Source organism: Sus scrofa, chromosome 16, assembly GCF_000003025.6.
Source record: "Sus scrofa isolate TJ Tabasco breed Duroc chromosome 16, Sscrofa11.1, whole genome shotgun sequence".
In the NCBI taxonomy this organism is placed as follows: domain Eukaryota; kingdom Metazoa; phylum Chordata; class Mammalia; order Artiodactyla; family Suidae; genus Sus; species Sus scrofa.
In genome coordinates this window covers 46,905,916-46,926,768 of record NC_010458.4, presented here as the reverse complement: position 1 = coordinate 46,926,768, position 20,853 = coordinate 46,905,916, and the positions used below count along the sequence as shown (strand labels likewise).

General features: G+C 41.9%; 1 long non-coding RNA gene across 2 annotated transcripts in view; it reads left to right on the top strand.

Moving 5' to 3' along the window:
* Positions 1–20,853, top strand: part of LOC102159645 — a 277,528-nt gene that overhangs the window by 11,240 nt on the left and 245,435 nt on the right. For both annotated transcript variants that reach the window (XR_002339503.1, XR_002339504.1), the window contains exon 2: positions 4,713–4,831. This is a non-coding gene — a long non-coding RNA (uncharacterized LOC102159645). The remainder of the gene's footprint in view (positions 1–4,712; positions 4,832–20,853) is intronic.

Genomic DNA, 20,853 nt, shown 5'->3' with positions numbered 1-20,853 from the left:
GTCTATCTCTAGGGCAGAAACTCCTGTCCTTGAGGTTGAGACACTTCATGGGTTTACCAGCTATCTAAAAGGGCAATGTAAAAATCCCAAACCCAATTGGTTTCCAAGTCTATTGACTGATATGTACATCACACAGCTAACTTTGAGTACTGAAGACTGAATATTTCCCCTCTTGGAATGCCTGGGAATAGCTGCTGTGGTTGCTGCTACTCTTTTCATTTGTTTTCTAGATAACATGCCTTGAGTCTTATGGTTTGCAGATATTACATAACTATTACATTGAATCCTCACAAAACGGTGAGATAGCGCATAGTTGTCCCTATTTTATAGATGAAGCCCCTGAAGCTCAGAGAGGCTGAACAACTTATCCCATATCACAGAGCTGGAATGTGACAGGACCCCCCCCCCACCTGCCGCCCCCGAATGGAAGCAATTCTAACCCTGTCTAGGGGGAATGAGTCCCTGATGGTTCCTTGCCAACTGCAGAAGTTTTAAAAGCTATTTGGCCCTAAGGCATGCTCTTTTCCATAATTGGGAACTAACTGTACATTATTGCTCTTGTGTTCCTCAGTTTATTAACTACAGATCAGTCTAAGGTTTTTTTCCCTAGATTCAATTGAATGAAGCAAAACATAGACTGGCCGTGGGGTGGGCAGCCAGCACATGAGGAGTGGGCAGCTGGCTTATAAAATGTCAGGGTCAAAGCTGCAGCCTCTCCCTGGCTTTCCTCATCCAGGCCAGCCTGCCTCATGCCTGAAATTCCCTGAATGGAACCACTGATGGGGGTTTTCTTGGACCCTCCTGAAATGTCAGTTTGTTACCTGTGAGGACTAATGTACTGAGAATAACAAAGGGGGAATGTTTCACTAGTATGTATTGATTTCTCTCATTGGATTTTCTCAACAAACCATAAGGCAACTGTTTTCTCTTGACATAGGTTAGTGTATTAGAATAGACAGCACTGAGCAATGCCCTCAGGGAATGGAACATAGGCCAGGTACCTTTTGATGGTAAGAAAGATTGTCAGGAGAGTTTGTCAGGAAAGGTCAGGAGCACTAGACCCTGTTCCTTGGGCAAATCCTGATAGAATTAAAAGCAGCCAGAGACCAGCATCAAGGGCTGGGTATCACAGGAAGTGGGGGTGAGACCCTGGAAAGTTGTGAAGCTGAAATGTGAAGAGCATTTGTATATAGAGGGGACTCCATAGCCAACTATGCATATGTAAATTACTTTTTATGACTGGGTCACTATGCTGTACAGCAGACATTGACACAACGTTGTAAATCAACTATAATAAAATTTAAAAAAATTTGAAAAGATAATCATATTGTGGAAATGCAAAAAATCTTTTTGTCCTTTTGAGATATACCCTGAAGTATGTAGGGGTAGAAGTGTCATGACATCATAAGGCTAAAACAACTAATTCTAAATGGTTAAATAAAACCGTGTGTATCTATGTATACAGAGGGATAAATTTGGGACTGTATGGGCAATGGGTAAATCAAGGTGAGCGGTATTCAGGTTGTAGGTACTTTCTTACCCTTTTTAAGTTGGAATCATTTTTAAATGAAAAGTTGGAGAGGAGGGAAGATGTGTTGGGTTGAAGGAGAAAGGCTGTGGCAGGCAGGGCTGAGGTCAGGCTACAAGCTTTGAGCATCCTTGGGCCAACTTCTTGGGGTTCCAGAAGGCAGTGCCACATGGGAAGGTGGGTAGAGGCAAACAGCAGGAAGTGGAACATCTGGGTCGGTAGTGATTTAGGACCTGCCAGTCTTGGGATTTTAATGCTGCCGATCTTTGTTTTAAAGACACATGAAACATTATTTCATTTCATATCTCTATTTCACACACAAAAATGAAGGTCAGATTCCAGGTCCATCCCAGGCCCACTCACTCCACGGGAGGCACATTTCTTGGCTTGTCTTGGCAGACCTAAAAGGAGGATAGAGGAGAGGTGGGGTGAGAGGATGAAAAAGGGGATGAGGATCATGAGGTTAACAAGCACATTTCTCACACCAGAATCAGGACAGGGCGTGGTGTTGCCAGCTCTTCCTCGAATGCTCTTTCCTTAGGAGAAGAGAGATCACAGATGGGCTCAGGAGGCACTCCCAGATGCCTGGCCACAGCATAAACTGAGCTGGCAGGCCTGCCTCCCCAGGAGATGGGTCTGTATGGTCACCCAGTGGGAAATTCCAGGGCCTCTGACCCACTCCATCCTTCCCAACCTGGAGAAATTCTGACGCTTTCCTACATCTTTCCTGCTCTGCCTCTGACACTTCACCCAATCTCACAGCTCCATGGGAGTTTTTATGTTCCCTTAGGAGTGGTGCCAATAAGGGCAGAGTATCAAAGACCAGTCACATCCCCTTCCCCTGGGGTCTCCTCCCTGTGTGCTAATAAAGGCAGTGCTGGCCCAGGCAGATTTGTCAATTCAGCAAAGTCTGCTTTTCATTTCCTCTGCTCCTCCTGCTGCGTTTCAAGCCAGCCAAGTGTTCGTTGCCCTCATTTCCTCTTTCCCATCCCCATCGTTACCCCCTCCTACTGTTTCCTGTATTCTGGTCCTGGACTACCCCCCACTGTCGATCATTCTCTTTCTTTTCAGCCAACTTTCCTCAACTTACCTGTCCTGCATCTCATTGTTTCCGACCTGTTCTCATGTGAGTGATACCAAGTTGTCCAGATACAAGAAAATTTACCAATACTAATATATTAACTAATATTAACATATTAGCTAATGAATATTAACCAATATTAACACATTAGTCAACTAATATGTTACTTTTTCCTGCCTTAAAACACTTCAGGATAGACCTCTGTCTATGTAAGAAGACTTCCAAGGAGTAACTCTAATGGGAAACCAACTATCACCAACCAAAATGCAAGACTTCACAGTCACTGGTCCCCTTCCCAGTGGAGTCAGCAGCTCCTTTTCTGTCAGTGTGGGATGGGCCCTGGCCTGGAGGTCTGGAAGTCTGGACTTGCACTTCATTTATAACTCCAAAAACATCTTGGCTACGAGCTGTAAACCTCCCTAGAGACTTCAGGGTCTCCTTCTGCAAAGTCAAGGTTGGGAGTGAGAGGGTGATCTCCCTTCTCTAGGTGTGCCTTGAGAGAAGGCTACTAAATTACTACAAAATATTCTGCAGATATTGATCATTTGGGAAAAGTTTAGTAAATGGTTTGGATGAAATTTCTCTAAAAGTTGGATGGGAGGATGAGATGGGTTCCTTGGAGAGTTCAATGCTAGAGCATGAACTTCTCGAAGTGCATTAGAAAAACACTAAATGAAGTATTCACAGCCATTAGATGCTTTCCACCCTAAAAAATACCCAAGTCTGGCAAGTTTGGGAGATGATTACTGCCAGCTATTGTCTAATTTTGTGATGCTCTCTTAAGACATCTTAGAGACTATTGTGCAGTGAAGGTTTTTAGGCTGGTAGAGGAGGGGTGGGTGGGGGACAGTCCCAGGATATGACTTGCCTTTTTCAGAGTTAACTGTGTGGAACGTGCATGCTTCCAGATGTTGGCTTGAGTAAGCCCTGACCACTTGCCTTGTTCCCAGAAGCCACCTAGAATTGCATTTGGTAATATTTACAGAGAGTACAGAGTGTCCCAGGAGGAATCAGTGATACTAAATTGCTCATGAGGGGAGTTCCCATTGTGGCTCAGTGGTAACAAACCCGACTAGTACACCTGAGTTCCCATTGTGGCTCAGTGGTAACAAACCCGACTAGTATACCTGAGGATGTGGGTTCAATGCAGTGGGTTAAAAATCTGGTGTTGCTGTGAGCTGCAGTGTAGGTCACAGATGCAGCTCGGATCCCTCATTACTGTGGGTGTGGTGTTGGCTGGCAGCTGCAGCTCCGATTCAACCCTTAGCCTGGGAACTTCCATGTGCCATGGGTGCAGCCCTAAAAATGAAAATAAAATGCTCATAAGGAGCTTTGGCTTTTCCTTTTTCTCCCAGCTTAGGGTATAAATGCCTCACATCTGGTTTTCATGGAAACGTACCTTTTTAAATACTCAAAATTTCACTTCTGCAGAGGCTTCCCTTGGATCCCATAGCCAGTTCTGTATAGCTCGGAGTAAAATTAGCCCCAATTTTAGGCAACTGCCTCAAAATTCTTGGCCAGGGCAGCTTGTGGATTGACATACAGACCATTAAATGGAAAGACACATGAAGTGTTTTGCTCATTATATAATGAGCGTAATTCACTTCTTGTTTAGGCTTCTATTGCTATCTCATGTCTGTACATCCTAACAACACAGAACGAGAGGACATGCAGCATTTGACTAAATATTTGTCTCTCCTTTTCTTTTGATCACGGGCCTTTGTGGGACCCTGCTGTGGGTCTGTGTGTCTGTGTATCATGCACCTCGAGGAACAGAGACAGGGTCACCTCGATAGGCTTCTTCTATCTGCTTGTGGTGATGTTTCCTCAGACAACTGTTTTTGGGGAAACCATTGATGCTAAGTTCCCTGGGGAAATAGAGAGGAATCTGTACCCTCCATCAGCTGTGGCACAGAGTTCTCACGCCAGGGAGGCAACTCCATACTTGAAAAATTCATTGCCTTTTGTTTCCATTGTGGATGATTCTGACAGTTACCTATTTTTATTTCCATTTTTTTTTTTGGGGGGGGATGCTTTTTTGGTCCTACCAGGAAATCTCTTTAGGATACTTATACATCTTTAACATCTGATCTTTTTAAACAGGAGGAGGTGACATTCTTGCTGTTAATAACAGGAAACCCAACTATTGCGAGAAGAGGGATATTGGAGATGAAATTTTGATGATAAAATTGCATGGAGAGAAGGGCTGCTGATGGATGAAGGTAAGAGTGAACATTCAAAACCAAAACCTGTGGATCTGTGAATTGTGATGGTGTCCTTGAATCTTTTCACAGAGACAGTGACCACCCCAGTGTGGTTATAATGTAGACCCTTGATTATTTTTAATTCACTGGTAAAATATACATTCAATGCTGTGCCAAACTCCAAACTTCTGCTCCTCTTTCTGTTTCTTTTTCATTTTATTCATGCTCATGCTCAAAAAGGTTTAGAAGACTGGCCAAGTGAGACATACAGTGATTTGCATATTTGGGGGAAATAAGTATCTTTTTCACGAAGCCAAGGATGCTAAACCCTCATCTCCCCATTCCCAGAGTTTACTAGTGTAATAGTCTGTGGAGACCCCTTTCTGTGGGCAGGAAGGAGGTTCTGCAGGGGAAAGCAGTAGAACTTTCAGTCTCCTTCCTGGAGGGTGGGTGACTTAGAGGTGAGAAGGAGGCGTTCTCCTTTTCTGTCCCACAGAGACCAGACTTTGCCAGCCTGATAAGAGTCAGACATACTGATCTGAGGTGGATGGAAGGATAGAGGAGGGATTTTAGCCAAAAACTCACAGATTTACCTGCATGCCTGGCAATCCTCAGTCTCCTAGGTGGTCTCTGTCCAAAGAGAAACACGCTTATAATAAAAGTTCTGGCAGAACTAAATGTTCAGTTGTGTGGGTTTGTCTTACTTAATGCACAGGGTCATTTTTTTTTTCAGTTGCAAAGTTAACATTAACATTGAAGAATATATACTTTGGAAAACCAGAAGTATTTTCGATAGAGCCTTATATATTCTTTGCAGTGCTTTTATATCTTTTCTAAAGTTTATATATATATTGAAAACATAAAGTGATAATAAGACTGCACAGGGTACTGAATCTATTTCCATTTTGAGGTGTTTGCTCTTTCCAGGTTTGTCAATTTTGTGTGATTTTGGTATGCTTTAAAAAACTAATTTATTTGAGATAAATTTACATAATACAAGGTCAACCATTTTTTAAGAGAACAATTCATTGGCATTTAGTACCTTCATAGTGTTGTGCAACCATGTCTATCTAGTTCTAAAGCATTTCCATCTTATGCAAACTATTACATTTGGAGTGGATAAGCAATGAGATCCTGCTGTATAGCACAGGGAACTATATCCATCATCACAGGATGATGCAGGATCCTGTGAGAAAAAGAATGTATGTATATATGTATGACTGGGTCACTTTGCTCTACAATAGGATTATTTTTAATGATTTTTATTTTTTCCATTATAGTTGGTTTATAGTGTTCTGTCAATTTTTGTACAGTAGAAATTGACAGAACACTGTAAATCAACTGTAATGGAAAAATAAAAATCATAAAAAATAAAACATTTTCATCTTAATGTAAAAGAGATGATAATCTGTATCAATAGGTAAAACCTGTACCCATTAAGCAGTTTTTCTGCATTTCTCTGCATTTTCCCCTTTCTCTAGACCTTGGCAACAACCAATCCATATTCTGTACATGTGGATTTATCTATGCTGGGCATTTTATGTAAATGGAATCTTATAATATGTGGCTTTGTTTGCATACTATTTTTGCTGGTACATCCCTGCTGTAGCATGCATCAATATTTTTCTTTTTATGGCTGAATAATATTCCATTGTAAAAATACTCTACTATTTGTTTATCCATTTATCTGTTGATGGACATTTGGGCTACTTCAACATTTCAGCTCTTCTGAATAGTGCTTCTGTGAATATATATGCACATGTTCTTAGTCTATGTTTTCAATTCTTTGTTTCTATGCCTAGCTTATACTGGTATTAATATAAATGCTGAGTTATAGGGTGACTCTGTGTTTAACTTTTTGAGGAACCACTAAACTGGTTTCCACTGTGCCTGAACAATTGTGCCTTCTAGCCAACCATGTGTGAGGGTTCCAATTTCTGCACATCCTTGTCAACACTTGCAATTTCCGATTGGCATACTTTTAACCACTGTGAACATGTCATTTTATACTATCAACTAAATTTGAGTTTTAAAATTTATATTTACCTCTGGCATTGGTAGGTCTTGATGCATTTGACATTATCTGGGTGGCTTGCCACTTCAGAAGTTTTGTCCTGTTATCCTAGTTTTTCTCAGACCCAGCAATTCATCCCTGCAATTTTTACATTTGATAGTTTTGAGCACAAGGCTTACCACTGGAGCAATTTCTCTTGGGTCTTAGAGTGACCTCTGTATTAGTTGTGAGAGATCATATATGAAGGGCTCTGCTCTCCTTTCTGGCCACATGGACTTTCTTGAAGCATGACACTGGAAACAGAGCACTATCCTAAAAGCCAAGTAGTGGAACTCACATCTGGCTTCTGTTGAAAGTTGTGCTGAAAACAGGACTACGTGTATGAAGCAAAAGAGGGAACAGTGTGGGAGATACCTTCGAGCATACACTTTTCTTCAGCCTCACCCACATCCTCACATTTTAAGCTCACACCAGGTGCATGGCTGAGAAGAAATGAGACTGGTCAGCTAGGTCAACAGAGTCTGGGGACAGAAGCGAAGCAATGATGGCCTTGTACATATGGGAGTGGACAGGATGAAAGGCTAGAATGATTACCATAAGCTGGATGTGCCTGCTGTAACTCAACTGGTGAATTAAGTGATCAGGGGAAAATGACAGAAGGCAAAATTCAGGGTTTCTCAGCCTCAGTACTACTGCCATCTCTTGCTGTAAAATCCCATGTCATGGCGAGGTTGCCCTGTACCTTGTGGAATGTTTAGCAGCCTCCCTGGCCTTTGTACACTAGATGCCAGTAGCATCCAGACATTCCTCTCCCCCTCCCATCTGGATATTATGAAACATCCCTGGGGGCTAAAATGATTCCCACTTGAGGACCTCTGGGCAAAAGTGAATATTATTTTTTTCACTTATCATTTGTCTCTATCAATGGGTTAGTATTTAAAAGCTGGTATTTAATGAGGCCCTGCTATGTGCCAGGCACTATGCTCAGAATTTTCATTTGTTTGTCCCTCAGTCAATGTTTGGGTGTCTATTCTGCTAGGAACTGAATTGACACTGTGGACTAGACAATGGAAAACTGCTGCCCCTGTGGAGCTTCCATTCTAATGGAGAGACAGGCCTGTTGAAATAGTCACACAAACATAAAATTGCAACCGTGACAAGTGACATGGAAGGGAGACCTTTGGGGAGTATAAGAGCAGTTGTCCAGTGCTCCCTGCAGGCCTGGCTTTGTGCTGAGACTGTCACACATATTAATCCTGGTGCCCCTTACAACAGCTGTTTGATGTAGGTGCTGATGTGCATGCCCATTTTGCTGACTCTTAGGTGGGCAAAAGTCACACACGTAATAGGTGGTAGAGTTTAACTTCTGAATCTGATGAGTTGTCCTCAGAGCCTGAGCTTCTACCTTCCATCCAAGATGCCTCGAGCTGACATCTGCAGAATGAATATATGACAACTGGTTAAAGAGGGGGAAGGGGAAGTGCTCCAAGGTGGAGTTAAAAGTAAATGGTTAGACCTTGAAGCAGAAAAGAGAGTAGAGGACGTAAAAAAAGGCCTGGGTGGTTGGAGTAGAGAGAGTGGTAGGGAGGGGAAAGAGAAGGTGGGTGAGGTGGCAGGATCCCACCGCTCCCAGGCCTTGCAGTCCAGGTTAAAGAGATCCAAGGGGGAGGGGGAGGGAGTGGGATGGACTGGGAGCTTGGGATTAATAATGCAGACTATTGCCTTTGGAATGGATTAGCAATGAAATCCTGCTGTGTAGCACTGGGAACTACGTCTGGTCACTTATGATGGAGCATGATAATGTGAGAAAATAGAATGTATACATTGTATGTGTAACGGGTCACCATGCTGTACAGTAGAAAAAAAAATAAAGTATTGGGAAAATAAACAAAAGAGATTCATCTTTACCCAGAGAACTGTGGGGAGCCCCCGGGAGTTTTCAGTAGGGAGGGGACACTGAGGTTTTCCCTCATGACCTATTTAACGTTTACAGCCACCCAAGGAGGAAGATGGGAGCCATTTCACCAAAGAGATGGCGGGGGGGGGGGGGGGGGGGACACGGGGAGACAAATGCTTTGAGAAGGCCACAAGATTGAAATGGGCATAGCTGGACTTTCCACTCAGGCTTGGCCATTTTCAAGCCCATTCTCCTAACCACCACAGCCCCAGCACCCTCTGTTCCAGGCTCCTTCGGCACTGAGCATACCTTCCCCAATGTCACCAGTGAGTTAGGTTGACACCCAGAAATTCTGCCCCTGTGGACTTGGATGTCTGAACACAGACAGGATTCCATGCATCTCAACAGTCATTCTTTAACTTCTCAATTTTTGAGTCTCTGTTTATTTTCTTGCGCTCCAGCTCCAATTCACCCTTTCACCGCGGCACCCCACCCCCCACCACTCAGTGCTGCCCTGGGACACTGGACACGTGACCTCCGATAAGAATCACTCCATTCAGAGGAGCTGGCAGGTGGATGTCCTCTTTGCTCAAACATGCGTGAAGGTCTCCACTCCCTAGATCTCATGGCTGTGGAGTTGGGAACTCTGGCTGGCCCTCCTCTGTTCTTTTGGAGATAGTGCGTTTCTCCCTCCAGGTAAACTTCAAACTAGTGTTCATTTAAATATTAATTTGCAATTGCGCCATCTCTTCTGTGATATTACCACAGTCTGTGGCAATTAGGCTGAGCGGGCCTCCTCGCTCTCTTGAATCGCACGTCAAGGCAGCGCGGGGACTTGCTGCCGAGTCCGATCCTTCCTTTCACGCCATCCGAAACGCTCTGCACGGCGAACCACATTGAAATGAGCCCCTTCATCTTCCGCATGGATAATTAAACTTCAAACACTGTTTATCTCAGTCCCCAAATCCTCCGAATGCAGAAGCAAATTAATTTTAAATCTATATCTGCTTTAAATAGTAATTGTTTAATCAACAGGCTTGATGTATAATTATATTCTTTGTTCGTTCTCCCGGCAGGCTTGAATAGACCACATAATTCCTGGGTTGCTTTCATTTCTGTAATTAGATCATGTGACAGACCCTCACTATATTACAGTTGACTCTAGTTACTTCTCCCCCCACCCCCTTCGAAGTTCTAAAACGGTTTCTCATGAATACTTAGATTATAACAGCTCAGCTTAACACCGAGCTGTGAGTGTTTTGCTTTAATCCTTTATTCTTCTTTCACCTAATAATTTACTCTGGAGCAAGTGATCTTACTGGTGGCTGCTACACTGGGCTGGCTGTATCCTTGCAGAATTAAGAGTTCTTGTCCTTATTTTGAACCAGTTTCCCTAAAGGAAAACCCTTTCGGACCACCACATAGAAACACACTCTCTGGACTCTTTGAAGCCACTGTTATCCTTGTAGAAGAATGTAAGGTTCAAACTGAACAACAAAAGCATATACTGGGCTTTTGTTTTTTAATCATCTGTGGCTTCATGGAGAAAGAGTAAGTCATTTTCCTTATTAGAAAGAGCAGTTTTGTCTCCAAGAATTTACTTTACTTGCTTGGCTTCATCCCATAAAAATGAGAGCTGGATATTAGATAATTAGGTCAACATTGAGATCGTTTCACTAATTGGAATTTGTTTGTCCCACACAATATGCCTGATTTTCTATGGGACTGAGCTAGAAATAGGATGGTTCAGCCAATCTGGCTCTTTCAGCTTCTTTTATCACTCATGTCCTCTGGCTCATTATCTTTCAGATTTTATTTCCCAGAGTTCTTATAATTCTTAATATTTTTCTTCTTTTTGTTATTGAGGTATGCAAAATTGAATAAGGCATCTCGAGCATGATCCAATCAATAGTGTGTAAATTGAGGGAAGTGGTTAGAAGTTGGAGAGAGGGAGAGAACATCATTTGGCTGTTGTTGTTAAAAAATGAAACAAAACAAAAAAACCACGGAGTGTCTATAGTTAAAGCTCAACTGAATAGTGCTCCTTTTCCTCCATCATATTTCAGAATTACATTCACGTTTGCACTGTCACTCCTCAGCCTTCTAAGCTTTTTTTCGTTTCTTACTTTCTTTCCTACCCATGAAATATCTGTGTTTTTTGATTACTTTCTCTTAACTAGAAAAATGTAGATTTTTCAGGCGGTGTCTCATTTTGCTGTTCTAACTCAGCTGTGCATTTTGATGAGTTTCACCATCATATCCTGCCCATATTTCTGTAACTGTCAGGGTTTTTTTTTTTTTTTTTTTGGATCATTTCACCATCCTTTTGGGTATTTGCAACATCTCCCAATTACATCTGCGGCATTAATTTCTGCATTTGTTATTCACCTTTCCAGATCACCCATGCAAATGCTAAATTACATGTGACTCACTCATAGGTACCACTACATTCCCAGATTAATAATTATCCTGGGTTAATGGATTTATGATTTTTTTGGCTGGAGAATTCTGACCTCAATTTCTCTCCTACTCTTCACTGGACGTCAATCATTATGTATCCTTTATTTGTATATTTACTAAGATTTAGAAACCCACATCATCACACAAAAATAATCTGAGATATATTTTGACTTAGATGTTCTGTTAGATAAGGCCTTGTTGGGAAATATAAACCACTTTTAATCTTCTGATAGAAAGAATGATATAGTACAGGAAGCCATATTACTGTTTTGCTATGTTATAATATTGTTACCCATGTGATAGTAAAACTGAGAAGCCAAAGAGGAGAGGGTACAGCAACCTAGCAGTTGGCAATGGTTTGAAGGAGTTTCCACCCTGAGACCAGACAGACCATAGTGGGTGGAAGTGTTACCAGACCCCAGAACTGGGGCCACTGGGAAGAGTTGGGAACACAGAGGCCAGGGTTGCCTGTTGGAGCCAGGGGTTCCCAGGAGATAAAAGCACTGCCTAAGATGGTACCTTGGTCAGGGAGAGGACAGAACAGCTTCCTTCTTCCTCCTCCTTGAGGCCTTTTAGCCTCCTTTGGCTGATCCAACCTGGAAGCCAGTTACCAAGAACTGCTGTCCTCAGATATGCAGGTTAGAGCAAGAGAGGTGCAGAGTGGATCTGAGAGCAGAGACACATGACCAACATGGATGTGCTGTGAAAACTGGTACAAAGTCCTTTGGGCGTTTCAGTGAACTTTCCGCCACCTGCCTCTATGGTCTACTCTGAGCATACTGCTAGGCTAGTCTTCCTAAAATACTGTGTTTGCCTTTGCCCAATGACCCTTACTTCTTGCCACATCCAGCTTGAGCTCTTCAGGACTTTCCTCATCTGGACTGTTCTCGCCAACTCAGATTGAGATTTAGTTCTCGTTTGTCTTGGCCCAGTTCTTTGCCAGCAGGAAGGGAGGAGCAAAGGTAAAGTTCTATTGGTTGACCACCTATTATGCAACAGGTGCTGACCTGGGAGCTTTGTGTATCTTCTCTTTGTTGAATTCTCAGGTGTTATTATCATTTTTAGGTAGGATGGTGGGGCTCAGCAACAGGAGATAACTGCTCCAAGTGACACTGTCTGGCTAGAATTGGAAGCAGGTCTTTCTAACACCATCTCGTTCCTTGGAGCTGCATCACCTTCTTGGAGCTTGGAGAAGAGAAGTGATTTATTAGAGTTCACATGGGTTGGTTATCGCTACCTGACATCTTAGTCCATCTGTTTTGGATTTAGATGATTTTTCTAGTAGTCATATTTTTGAAAGATCTTATCCACTGATCTTTAGTTCAAGTCCTACTTTCTTCATGGTATTTTCCATACCTGGAAATCCCACATCAAACTTTCATTTCTTTGACCTTCTCTGGCACTTATACAATTTAACTTTTTTATGGCTGCATGCATGGCGTATGGAAGTTTCCAGGCCAGGGACTGAACCCACACCTCCACAGCCACCCAAGGTGCAGCAGTCAGGTTCTTAACCCTTGGCACCACAGTGGGAACTCCACTTATACAATTTAAATATGTAGAGTTGGAGTTCCCATCATGGCTCAGCAGTAACAAACCCAACTAGTGTCAGTGAGGATGTGGGTTCCATCCCTGGTGTTACTCAGTGGGTTAAGGATATGGCATGCCTTGAGCTGTGGTGTAAGTCACAGATGTGGCTCAGATCTGGTGTTGCTGTGGCTGTGGTGTAGGATGGCAGCTCATAGCTCCAATTCGACCCTTAGCCTATGAACTTCCATATGCCATGGGTGTGACCCCAAAAAGACAATCAATCAATCAACAGAGTCACTGAGTTCTCTAAGTGCTTTATATATGGAACCTAAATTCTTCAGTCAAGATGTAAATAGTAACAACAACCATTTTCTTATATATTTCCTCTATCTCTCTATAAAATCCCATCCTAGTGACACAGTTAACATTTTATGATTTACTCCAACCTGTATTCAGGAGTATAAGTGCCTTGTAGTTTAGACAGAGAACCTCCTACTTCTCAGGAGTGATTTCCAACCTTTCATGTGCATGAGTGTCACCCAGGGCTAGTATTAAAATGCAGATTTTGACTCAGCAGATCTAGGGTGAGGCCTGGGGTTCTGCTGCTGTTGTGAATCCTGGAAACACTAGAACACAAATTCATACATCAGAGGCAGCCGACAACCTACCAAGGATGTCTATCAAAATGGATACGAGGAGCAGACAGCTACATAGGCTCAAATATAGGGAACTGAGATAAATGGCCAATCAAATTAAGGGTCATAACCTTGGACGATGAGAAGTTGAGAGTAAATATATATTACAAGAATAAATTTGGTGGTGGCAGGGCTGGCAGGAAATAACACATGGTAAAAATTAGTTTTCCTTGAAAGCAGTTTTTGTAGTCTGTTGCCATTGAAACATATTACTTGGGGAAGGAGATGGGAGAAGAGGTGGCCTCTGAGTTGTTCTTGAAAGAGAGAAAGAGAAGGTTGTTCTTAGGCTCCAGATCTGACTTGATGGCCTCCAGAGAGGACCAGGAAGGTGTTCTTCTCCATCTTAGTTTAAGGAATATTTTGGGAGAGGACTTTGCTGTGCTGTGATGGGTGGAGTTTCTTGTTCTCTTTTGTCAAGTTCTAGCTGGACAATAGCACATAAGAAATCACTCTTAAGAGAGGAAAGAGAATTACTGGTGATGTATATGTACGTGTGTACACACACACACTATGCTTTTGGAGTCTAGTAAGCTGCTGTTTGATATTTAGCAGGGCCTCCTCTACTCAGCCACTGCTCCTGATCATGTGCTGGTCCCCAAGGTCATGGGGGTAGGTCTGCTCTGAGCACATTGTTGACTGCCTGTTGAGGGTCTCTGGAGAAGAATGGGAAGTGGGAAGGTTGGACACTTTCCCTTCCCCCTCACCTCCTCCTGGGTTTCAGGAAAGTATGCTGAGGTGCCTCCTTGATTGTTAGACTCAAACCAAACATTTTCATAGGGATAAGAAAAGTTAACCCAAGGTATTGGCTAGAATCGATGTTACTTCCCTTTTCAAAAATCAGTGCTATATTTTCTATAATTCAATCTTCTCATCTTTCTCCCAAATCCTTGTTGCTGATTAAAAAAAAAATATCTTTACTGCCTTTGTCAGGCATTTAACTGTCTATAATCCATACCATCTGCTGCAGATTTTTCAATTTTATTTTTGGATTTTAAATGAAGCTTTTTATTTGTCCATTTCATCTCTCTTATACTAACCATTATGTCTAGGACTCAGCTCAGATTTCCTCAAACCATCTGGAAGAGGACTGGATCAATCTCATGTTCATTGCTGATTTTGGAACGGGATCAGATATTTGGGGGGGGAAGATGTCTACAATTTTCCCTCACTGATCATGTTCCAGAATGTCCTTGGCCATTGCTTACATTTTATTCATGATGTGGTCTTCCCTAAACTCCAAATAATAGCAATTTTTATTGACCTTGATTTTTTTGGGTTGTTACCTTTGAAAAACCCTGGGGTGAAAGAGATAATCCTGGTAGAATTAAATGGTAAATATAAAATATTACCACTCTTTTCTCCTATCTCCTATTAACCTTTGTGGGAATTTCTGATTTGAGTTCAGATACATACACTGCTTCTCTATTCTCTTCTAGAAAAGACTGTAACCTCCGCTAGTGCTAAATCCTGTGTTTTTTCATCCATGTCTCTAGTGCTTGGCGTGTAAGTGCTCAGTAAATACTGATAAATGAAATAATGAATGACTTTGTCTGATAAACCCATTTTGTAGTCCGGTGGTAGGAACCTTTTTGAATTCTGCAAAGCACTGGTTAGGAAGTGGAAGCCAGTCTTTTCCTCCATAAAGTGATGGCTAGTTTGCCTAAAGTTAACATTTTTGTTCCTTTCCGTTTTGTTCCTTCCTATCTATGTATAAGCAAAGATCCTACTTTTTGATATGGAGAGATTCTCTATAGAAACACAGAGTTAACTTATAATTTCTGTTTCTAGTGAATCATTTCATATCAGAAGGTGGAGGGGAACTACAGAGTAGAGTAGAAAGATGGGGCGGTAGAGAGGACTGGAGCTTTGAGATTAAACAGATGTGGGCCTGAGTGCTGGTCTCCTCTTTGCAGTGACGAAACCCTGAGCATGTTACTAGTGCACTGAGTCCATAAAATGCAGACATTAATGGAGTCAAATGAGGTCTTAACAGGGCCTCCACAGCCCCGCCTGAGCTGGCCCTCATGTGCCCCAGCATTCTTCTTTTGCTCTCTGAATTTTACTCATGCTGCCTTCAGTTCCTCAAAAGCTCTAAGCTCCTCGCCCACTTACAGCAGGGCCTTTGTACATGTAGTTCCCTCTGCCACCCCCACTTTTTATCTCGTAATTTCTTTTTTTTTTTTTTTTCATATAGGAATCAGGATTGGGGCAGACATGCATCCTTCTTTTTTTTTATTTATTTATTTTTGTCTTTTTGCCTTTTCTAGGGCCACTCCTGCAGCATATGGAGGTTCCCAGGCCAGGGGTCTAATTGGAGCTGTAGCCACTGGCCTACGCCAGAGCCACAGCAACGCAGGATCTGAGCTGCGTTTGCAACCTACACCACAGCTCATGGCAACGCCGGATCGGTAACCCACTGAGCAAGGCCAGGGATCGAACCCACAACCTCATGGTTCCTAGTCGGATTCGTTAACCACTGTGCCACAACGGAAACTCCTTATCTCGTAATTTCTTATTAATTTCTTAAGGCTCAGCCAGCTTCCTTGATCTCTGTCAAGTAAGTTAGATTCCCCATGGAAGGTGTTTTCTGACTTTGTAAGACTTATTATGATTGTCATTAAATAATAACTGTGTCATAATGGGTTTAATTCTTCCTCCATTTTCCGTGCATGAGAATGGAAGCTCCATGAAGGCAGAGATCATGCCTATCTTACTCATTCTCCTGTCTGCGGTATTTATCAGAGCGCCTGACACAAAATATCTCAATAAATGTTGTTGGATGAATGAATAAATGAGTGGAAAGTTGCTAATAAGAGCAAAACACAAATTAGGTGCATGATAATTTTTATTTCTTTTTTTGTTTTTGTTAGTTTTTAAAATTTTTAATTTTATGTTGTTTTCTTAAATTGAAATACAGTTGATTTATAATGTGCCAATTTCTGCTGCATGGCAAAGTAACTCAGGCATACACATATATACCTTCTTTATCTCATATTATCTTCTATCATATTCTACCCCAAGAGATTGGGTATAGTTCCCTGTGCTATACAGTAGGGTCTCATTTCTTATCCATTCTAAATGCAATAGTTAATAATTTTTTTGTATCTAATCCACCCTCCCAATTACCTTCTTATCTGCAACTCTGCATGGGAGAATAAGAAGAATAAAGAGTTCATGATTTGAATGGGTGCATCCTGACCTCCTTTAGTCGCCTGAAGATTTCTCCCTTTGCTATCCCTCTAAGTTCATGATTCTCAAGCCTCACTTTGCACCAGAATTAGCTGGGGAGCTTTGCAAAACTGAAGATGACTTTCTAGTCATTGTAGGGTAGGGTCTGCACATCAGCATTTTGAAATGCTTTCCAAGTGATTCTAGTGTATAGCCAGGATCAAAAACCATTGCTTAGGTGAGGAATTATTTTAAAGACTTGATGAAATTCAAGTATGTATGTAGGAGGGGGTTAAACACCTTAGCAGCTACTAGTACTTTGCACCAACTGATAAGCCTGGCTTTTGGAGAAAGGGAGAGAGGAGAGATTCATCATCAGATACCAGTGCATGTCCCGAATGGGTACCAGGCCACTGTGGGTGCAATCAGGTGCAATCTTGCAAAGACTAACCTCAAAACTGCCAGTATACAAGCTTTGCCCAGATACACCAGCCTTGTTGCTATTTCCATAGAGTGAATTACACTGGACTAGCCCTGGATATGTCTTTTCCTAGATGAAACAGTGTTGCAGTGGGTTTCCCATGTGGAAACAGCTTCAGGGACATTCCTTCTGAAGGGTGCTATAGAGGGGAGTGATAAATATGCTATGGGACAGGATTTTGGAAACCAGTTGGCTAAGATGATGGTTTTGTTTTGTTTTTTTACCAGAAAGCTTAGGCTTCAAAGAGTGAATTTATAGAGTTTTATTAAATTTAAAAAAGGAAAATGGAAAAAAGCAAAATAATAACTGGGACTGTAAAACCTCTCTGGTGTAGTATAAATGCTAAATCTTAGCACCCTGTTAAAGCAGGGATTGGTAAACTATGGTCTGTCTTCCAAAGCCTGCCTGTTGCCTGTTTTTGTATTGTGAGCTGAAAATGGTTTTTACATTTTCAAATGGTTGAAAATAATCCAAAGAATAATATTTCATGACCCATGGAAATCATAGAATATGCAAATATGAGTGTTCATCAATGAAATGGTATTGGAACACACGCTCATTCTTTTTGTATCAACCAGGCTGCTTTTGTTCTATAAGAGCAGAATTGAGCCATGGTGACAGGCTGTGTTGCCCATGAAGCCTAAAATATTACCTCTCTGGCCCTTTGCAGAAAAAATGTACTGACTACTCTATTAAGGAATCAGAAGAGGAACCGGATAGAAGGGTTAGCCCTGGATTAAAAGGCAAGTGGAAGACAAGAGAAAGGAGAATAATGATTGCTTATTAATTGCCAGGCACATTCCCTCTCTCAACAGTCCTTAAGGTCATCAGGGTCCCAGCCAAACATAGATGCATCCTCAGATTAAGATCATTGGAAGGGGGTTTAACAAACGGACTATCTGCAAAGGGAAAGCAAGAGTGGGGATCTACAAGAGAGAGTGCAGCATCTCTGGCTCGTAACAAAGGAGATGTCACCTCTGGGCCCGGAGGGTTGAGAGAAGGGAGAAATACCTAGAATGCAGAAGGAAAGAGTTATGTAGGTTGTTTTCCTGAAGGGAAGGTTCTTGTCTTATCGCAGAAGGAATTCAGAAATGAGAAAGAAAGTGAGGATTTATTTAAGTGAGAGATACACCTCTTTTTTAAACTTATTTTTTATATATAACAATTTTTATTTTTTTTCATTATAGCTGGTTACATTGTTCTGTTAATTTTCTACTGTACAGCATGGTGACCCAGTTACACATACACGTATAGATTCTTTTTTCTCACATTATCATGCTCCATCATAAGTGACTAGATACAGTTTCTAGTGCTACACAGCAGGATCTCATTGCTTATCCATTCCCAAGGCAATAGTCTGCATCTATTAATGCCAAGTTCCCAATCCATCCCAATCCCTCCCCCCCCCACCCCTTGGCAACCACAGTCTGTTCTCCAAGTCCATGATTTTCTTTTCTGTGGAAAGGTTCATATCTGGAAGCTAATATACGGCACAGAAATACACCTCTTAAAGAGAGGTGGGCAGAAAGGTGGGCAGCTGCCCTGCATTTCCCTGGCACTCTGGTTATAAGGGGCATCCAACTGCATGGGTGAAATATTCACTGGAAAGGAGGAATTTAGGGGTCATATTCCTTAATTTTCATTTCAGCTCCACCTTCCTGAAGGGAGGAGGAATTTTTGTCCTTACTTAGCTTTCATAGGAAGTGTCATGGCATTGGTGGGTACTTCTTATCTTCATAGCTCATTAAGCAACAGGTCACATTCCGACACTGGAGATTCATGCCCATTTCCACCTTACTTTGCCTCCAGGGCACTTATCACCACCAAATATGTGGTTGCCAGTCTGGAGGTTGTTGCTTTTCTTGGTCTCCCCATGGATCCCACTGTTACATGATGTGTTGTTTCCTGCCATCTGGCTCCATGCCCCTCTTTCTCTCATACCTAGCTATCGACCTACTTTGCTGTGGGCTGTCTGGAGAGCAGCAGGGACCTTCACTTGAAGGATGCAGCCAGTCTTGTAGGATCCCACAGGGAGAGAGCCAATTACTTCACTGCCCCCACCCTCACCTTTTCCCTTCCTACCTGATGGAAGGCTCCTATTGAGGAAAGTCATCCAGACCAACCTCCTGGGCAGCAAGGAGCTAGTGAAGGGTATAAGGGGATCCGTAGGGGCAAACATCCTATGCAGATGGGTACCACTGTCAACCTTGGGCCCCACTTGTGTAATGTTCCACTGATGATGCAAGCTAGGTTTAGTCAGGTTAATGCTCCTCAGTAAAGGCTGGTCTAGGATTTGAACTCAGACACTCTGATTCCCATGACTCACATTCTCTTAACTGTTATGTTATTCCAAGTTCAGATGGAAGGAACCTTAGAGGGAATCCAGTTTCCTCTCTTCCAGCTCAGGAGTGGTGTTTGTAGCACAGTTTTTGGATGATCCTTCAGCCGGAACTTGAATATGTGTCTGCATGGAGACCAACCACAGTCTGTGGTCACTTTTTTCCACTGAAGGATCTATTTGTAACTGGAAAGTTCTTTCTTGTATTGGACAAATCAAGGAGGTCACATTTACAAATTTAAAAAATTATGTCTATCTAGACATTAGATAGATAGGCACATCGACATTTGAATCTCTAAGTTTTCTTTTTTACCCACTTTCTCACATTTTTCAGAGTTACTAGAAAACTCCCCCCATTTCTGTTTTCCTTTCTGGTACCCTTCTCTGGGTTCAGTGGTGTGATTTTTTTTTCTATGGATATTCCTCCTCCAACCAGATGGTCACTTCCCATAGCCTTCTTCTTCATTCAAAGCCATAGCCTTTGAACAAAAGGAACTTGGGGGTACAAATTGTTCTTTTCCTTTTATTTTAAAAGCTTGAGCTCTTAAATGTCATGGAAGGTGTATTTCCAGGTCTTCAGATGGCTTCCCAGCCCTGTGTAATTCAGTGGAAGTAGTTGGTGGTCAGGGAGAGTAAAGCATCTCCACAGGCTTTGCCCTGCATCTCACACATACTCCAGGAAGGAGGCCCAACTAGTGATATGAATGGCCACATCAGGCCCACAGTTAGGCTGATTCTGTGCCACCCTGGGGGGGGGGAACTGGGCACTCTTCTCTGCTAGATGTGGTAATAGGATGTTTCATACCTGCTGGTGCTTATGCATCCTTATTGTTTCATGGAACCTAAGATGTGGTTTCTTTTTCAGAAAAAATCTAGGATTTGGTGAAACTCTGTGGACTCATGATGACGATGATAGTGACAATTACACCAATGTTCTATTGAATGCTTAATCCTTGGTATACCAGGAACAGTTCTCAATATTTACCATTTGCCTCTAGGGAAACCTTTTTTTTTTGCTTTTATATTTTCAAAGTTATTTTGTGAATAACTGTAGAAGAAAATCAGAGATAAGATGAAAAAGATCTTTCTTAGAAATGTTATTAAAATTTATGCATAGCAAATACCAATTTTTTTTTATTCCATGTTTTCCTGGTTTAGAAGATACATATATCAAAAATGGGCAACTTCCTTTGAAAGCCATTAGTTGGTCACCAACTGTCATATGTGATTCTAGGACATAGCCATCTTTAAATATGATTCCAGATTTCAAATACATCTCTACAAGTTTTAGCTTATCATTACTTCTGATTTTATCTTCTTTCAGGTAGCATCATCAAAATATAATCCTTATGAAAATTTTGATGGCTCATAATTTTGAGAGGCTAGCTATCCTTGTTCCATAATTGCAAAACATTTCTGATTTATTGACATAAATTAGAGTGATCAATAGAATTTTT